The sequence below is a fragment of the Musca autumnalis genome, unplaced genomic scaffold, assembly GCF_047663935.1.
Source record: "Musca autumnalis isolate F117 unplaced genomic scaffold, ASM4766393v1 scaffold_1, whole genome shotgun sequence".
Classification (NCBI taxonomy): Eukaryota; Metazoa; Arthropoda; class Insecta; order Diptera; family Muscidae; genus Musca; species Musca autumnalis.
This window is the reverse complement of record NW_027411644.1, coordinates 249924353-249930401: the sequence shown is the minus strand read 5'-3', so window position 1 is coordinate 249930401 and position 6049 is coordinate 249924353. Positions and strand designations below refer to the sequence as shown.

The 6049-nt window shown below is 32.7% G+C and overlaps 1 long non-coding RNA gene across 1 annotated transcript; it reads left to right on the top strand.

Annotated features, from left to right (window-relative positions):
• Window positions 1-270: 270 nt before the first annotated feature.
• LOC141391180 (uncharacterized) lies at window positions 271-985 on the top strand. The gene is made up of 3 exons (XR_012409581.1): window positions 271-442; window positions 518-584; window positions 645-985. It is a non-coding gene; the product is annotated as an uncharacterized lncRNA (long non-coding RNA).
• Window positions 986-6049: the final 5064 nt, after the last annotated feature.

Sequence of the window (6049 nt, the reverse complement as noted above, 5' to 3'; positions counted from 1 at the left end):
ACACGCCTTAAAACATTTGTCACACCGTAAAAAGATAAATTGTCCCCTGTGTCCATGGCGAAAAAACTTTGTGTCTCAATCTACATTTCGATCACATTTCTTTAGAAAGCACGCGTTTATTGAGCAAAAAGAAAACAACTCAGCTCGGAAGCAGACAGACTCGTCACAATCGTATGATAACGATGAGACATGTCTTTTCATGTCGAGAACAGTGGACACTATCCAAAACTGGCCAATGATTTTCCACAAGGAATGCCTTTTTGACCATTTTCAAAATCTGATGGATTTGGAAATACCAACATTCACATCTAATTTTGAAACATCTCAAAGAAAGTTTATTCGGATTTTCAGTGTTGAGAATGAAGAAGATGTTGGCGGTATTGTAAAAGCAATATGTCACTATTTTCATGAGAAAGACACAATGCTTTTTAAAAAATATAAGGTAATATTTTAAATTATGCATTTGTAGACTATAACATGTAACTAATGACCCTTCCTTTTATTTTATTCGTTTTAGTTCGGCACCACAATAGATGAGGTTAAGAGGGAAAATGTAACGGCCACTCCATGGGCTTCCATAATTTGTAAGTTGCTAATATATATGTGTAAAAGACAGTGGAAATATTTAATTTTAACAATTGCAGATACATCACCTGCAGAGGAAGATAGTAACGGAGAATCTATTGCATACATTTGGTTAGAAGGGGAAATGACAAGCATAGAACCAAACTGTGACATAATTACTTTAATCTTGCAGATACTGTGTTATTATTATATATTTAATATTGAATATCCAAAAGATATCTCCCAAACATGCGAATTTTTCATTCGATATCTTTTTTAAATTTTATCCCTTGCAAGATAGAGGCAAAAAGAAGAATATAAATAACATGAAACGTATAATAACTCTGATAAAAAAACTTGATGAAATGAATTAACTTAATATTCTAATTAATTTTATTCTTATAATACTAATATTTTTTCTAATTACTAAACTAATAATTATTTTTTTCTCTTGGATTCACATTCGCAATGAAATATGTTAATTTTTTATAAAAATAAAATACTTTTCGCTCTCCTTCCAACAAAAAAGCATTTTCATTGGATAAACTAATAAATTACGCACAAATTTGTTTAATTCCTATTGCATTTACAAGCAAAAGTATGTAAAATCATAACAAATTCTTGTGTAAAATCACAAAGAATTGTTGTTTAGAATCGCAACTCAAATGTGTGCACATTCTGACTAAAAACCTTACAACAACAAATACGTTGAAAATTACGCACATTTGTGCGGCATCCCGTTGCCTATCATTATCATTGTGATTTTCAACAAAAAATAATTTAGAGTGTAGAATATGTTAACAGTTCGCGAATTCTGAAAGGGGGAAACCCGGATTCATCGGTTGTAAAACATTTTTGGTTTTTACCATATATATCTACATTAGGCCGGGGCGATTTGAAAACCTTAATGGGCCCTTCCCGTTTCTGATTCCTGGGATTGAACTGAGCAAAAATGTCTATTGGACCATATGTCTACGATGAAAATCGAGCCTCCCGATTTTGACTTTAATTTTTTTATCTACGTTTTTTTGACATCTTGGCATATAACAGCCAAATCATTGAGATTTTCAAGCCAACACAAAGACAAAAACTGTTGCCAAGGCAGTTACTAAGAATTCTCTAATACATCGCAAAAGCATTGGAACGCTTTTTCAGGCAGTTTTGGTCTTGAGAAGGTGCAAACTTTTCGGAAAATGTCGATAAATGGCACTGTGCTACAAAAGTTGACCAGAAAAATATTCAAGCGTTCTGATGCAAAATTACATCGTGTTGGGATCCATGGAGAACGACAATGCCTTTAGTTCGTTTGGGTCACTTCGTTTTATTTTTTTTTATAACGGTAAAAGTAGTGAAAATCTGGGTTTCTTATATTTTCAAATTTAAACGGGCATATCTTATTTTTTCCACAACGGATTTTTTATCCTTCCTCCTTTTAAAGGGGTGAATAATATAGTTTGAACAAGTTATTATTGTTTTAAATCGGTTAACAAATCGCTAAGTTATAGTGGTTTACGTCTGAAAAAGCCCACAAGTAACCTATAACTGAATTTCTCATAATTTTCAAAAATAAAATGTTTTTTGATTTGTTCAATATTTATTTTGAAAATTTTGAGAAATTCAGTTATAGTTTTTTTGTGGGCTTTTTCAGACTTAAACCACTATAACTAACTTATTCAAAAGATATTATTTGCCCTTTAAAAAGAGAAAGGATAAATAAAATCCGTTGTGAAAAAAATAAGATGTGCCCGTTTAAATTCAAGTCCGTCAACGTCAAAATCGGGAGGCTCGATTTTCTTCGTAGACACATGGTCCAGTAGACTTTTTTGCTCAGTTCAATTCCAGGAATCAGAAACGCGAAGGACCTTTTAAGGTTTTTTTCCTTCCACACAAATCGCGCCGGCCTAGTCTACATATTTCAAGGCGATCAATCAAGAACCGTGGATGTAGATCACACACTATTTTTGGGAATAAAGAGTATATTATTTCCTTATTAGAGAAGGTTTTAAATCTAGGTTTCCGCAAAAACGAAGATGCTGTACCAGCTTTTTCATTGCAGTAGAACAATCGTATCTCCCGTTTTAGCAGATTAGATCCGCAACGCAAACTTTCAAAATTTGTAATCAATACGAGGAAATCGAATGGCAATTGTAAAAATTAGGGCCGAAAAATATGATTCTTTGAAAAATGTTAGCACAAAATTCCCGTATTTGGATACAGATTTCTGTAAAGCTGTAAAGACAACATTCACGACACATATATTAAATAACTCAGAATAGTGAGTTCTACAATCCTATACATGATATTAAAATCTGGCTTCGAAATGTCAGCATCGTTTAATAGTAGACGCAGGTCAAATTTTGAAAAGTTATACATGGGAGAGATGATGCTTATTTAGTTGGTTTCTACTTTAGCTTTGACAGGAAAATCATGAAAAGTGTGGTTTAATCAAAAAACCAAAAAAAACCCCTTGGCTTCAACCGATTTTTACTCATATTTTAACATAAATAGTAAGGCCTTTTTGAATAAAAACAAGTAAAAAAGTACCAGTCGGCTTTGCCGACAGAGATATGTATACCCTCAGTTTATGTGAATTAAAACTTTCATCTACGCCGTAGATTCTACGGACAGATCGACACAATTGTTGAACTTTTGTGGGGGAGGTAACATAAAGAGAAGATCGATATCGGCTATTTTAGGAGTTAAACTAAATTTGGACAAAATATTAGGAGATCTAACGTTTGGATAAATTTGGTTGCCCCGTTCAAGAAATATCGTTCACACCATTTTAGTGACATTTTTATAGTCCATATTCGAAGTTGATCTATATCTGGTAGATATATTAGGATGTGTAAAGTATGGACCAAATCGGTCACTCCCTTCAAGAGTTATCGTGCGAACAATTTTTCCGAACCATTGTGAACATTTGTGGGGGAAGTACCTGAAGGCGTGGACCGATATGACTTATCTTCGAACTTATACTAAGTTTGGACAAAATATTACGAAGCCCAAATTTTTAACCGAGTCTGCAGCTCCGTTCAAGAGTTATCTTGTGCTCCAACCACTAAACACGGTGAAGTAGGGGTTTTTTCCACTTTGCTCAGGAAACATGGACTTGCCCCAGATGACACTTGTACCGTTATATGGGGGCGGTGGATACAAGTTGTTACAACAAAAATCAAAGCGATTCGAGAGCAGGTCCTAAACAGAACAATCGGAAAAGTTTTTTTGTGTGGGAGTTACCCGAAGAAGTGGACCGATTAAGTCCGTATTGGAACCTCGTCTAAGTCTGGTAGAAATTTCACGATGTGCAAAGTATGGGCCAAATCGGTTGAAGAGTAATCGTGCACACAAATTTTCCGAACATTTTCGAACTTTTGTGGGGAAAGAGTAGACCGATATAACCCATCTTCAAACTTTAACTAAGTTTGGACAAAATATTACGAAAGCCAAATTTTTAACCGAATCGGTTGATCCGTTCGAGAGTTATCGTGCGCTCCAGCCAGACAGACATACGGTGCTAAATCAACGTCAAATTGTCTGAAACGGATTTCGTCCAAACATACTTGGGGTCTAAAACCATTATTTCGATGAGGCACATTTTGCCCGTATGAAAGTGTAACGAAAGTTATAGGAGAATAAACTTTGGCTTTAGCTATATAAAATGTTCAAAATATTGTCAATATATGTAATGACATGACGATAAAATTAGTGAGAAGCAAAACGTTATGCCTTTTTGGTTATGTTGTGTGGCTTCAAAACTTATTTTCAGTTATACAGTATGCAAAGTTCATATTGGTACACACCTAAAAAATTAATAAAATCGTTATTAATTCCATATTTTATGTGCAAATATGAAATAATTGATATGAATTACCATAACGAAGAAAGATTTAAGAATAACAAAACAAATTTTTAATTTATTCCGTCATTTAGGTATAGATGGCGCCTGTGTGGGTGGCAAAGTTCGTATTCGTACACCCATAAGCACTATATATTTGGAGTTTTTAAGGATTTTCAAAGCAAAATACCGCACATTTTGTACTTTTCTTCTTTTGGAATGCCTCTGTTATAGAAATATGTAAAAATAACGGTAATTTTTTTAAAAATTTGGCATGAACAAAAAGTCGGCGAATATTTGAAATACTTAAGAAAAATGTTCTAGATATGATTAACTATTCCAATTTATTCCAGAATTTTGGACGAAAATAGCTAATAGCGGTCCTTCTGTATATTGTTCAAGGTCTAATATGAAAACAAATGTTGTCAGCGTTTGGAAATGCAAAGAAACGTATTCCGGGCATAGGAAAAGTACACACATTTTTGGTTTATACTTGGTGAAAATCGCAAGTTTCGTTTTATATTTGACATTAAATGTATTGAAGTTTTAGAATACAGTTTTGAAAATCAATTTATGTCGAAAACTGTGAGAAATTGTGAAGAAACATGAAACTGTACAAGTTTTCATACTGTCTGCGTACGACTGAAATTCTACGCTTACTATGAACGAGGTTTATGACTGCCAAAATCGTGAAAATAATTGTTTTTACTTCTTGAAAATTATATTTCTTTACCGAAGGATCCAAAATGAGTACAAAAATGTCAAAAGAATGAAGTAAATTGTACAGGAAAGAACGTGGGGTAACCTTTTGAAGAAATGCATTATTTTCGGGGAAATTTTCTTCTTAACAAAATTATTATTCATCGTAATTTCCGATATGTCTTGACATAAAATTATTTTCAAAACTGTATTCTAAAACTTCAATACATTTAATGTCAAATATAAAACGAAACTTGCGATTTTCACCAAGTATAAACCAAAAATGTGTCTACTTTGCCTAAGCTCGGATTACGTTTCTTTGCATTTCCAAACGCTGACAACATTTATTTTCATATTAGACATTGAATATTGTTACAGAAGGACTGCTATTAGCTATTTTCGTCCAAAATTCTGGAATAAATCGCAATAGTTAATAATATCTAGAACATTTTTCTTAAGTATTTCAAATATTCGTCCCACTTTTTGTTCATGCCAAATTTTTAATAAAATTACCGTTATTTTTACATATTTCTATAGCAGAGGATTTCCAAAAGAAGAAAAGAACAACAATTTGCGGTATTTTGCTTTGAAAATACTTAAAAACTCCAAATATATAGTGCTTATAGGTGTACGAATACGAACTTTGCCACCCACATAGGCGCCATCTATACCTAAATGACGGAATAAATTAAAAATGTGTTTTGTTATTCTTAAATCTTTCTTCATTATGGTAATTCATATCAATTATTTCATATTTGCACATAAAATATGGAATTAATTAAGATTTTATTAATTTTTTTGGTGTGTACGAATATGAACTTTGCATACTGTATATCGGCTTATACTCGTATATACATATAGAACATTTTTCAAATGACTTTGTGCATGATCTTTTTTTATCGATTCACCTTATAAATAAGATTTTATATAATCTTAGATAAAGACTTA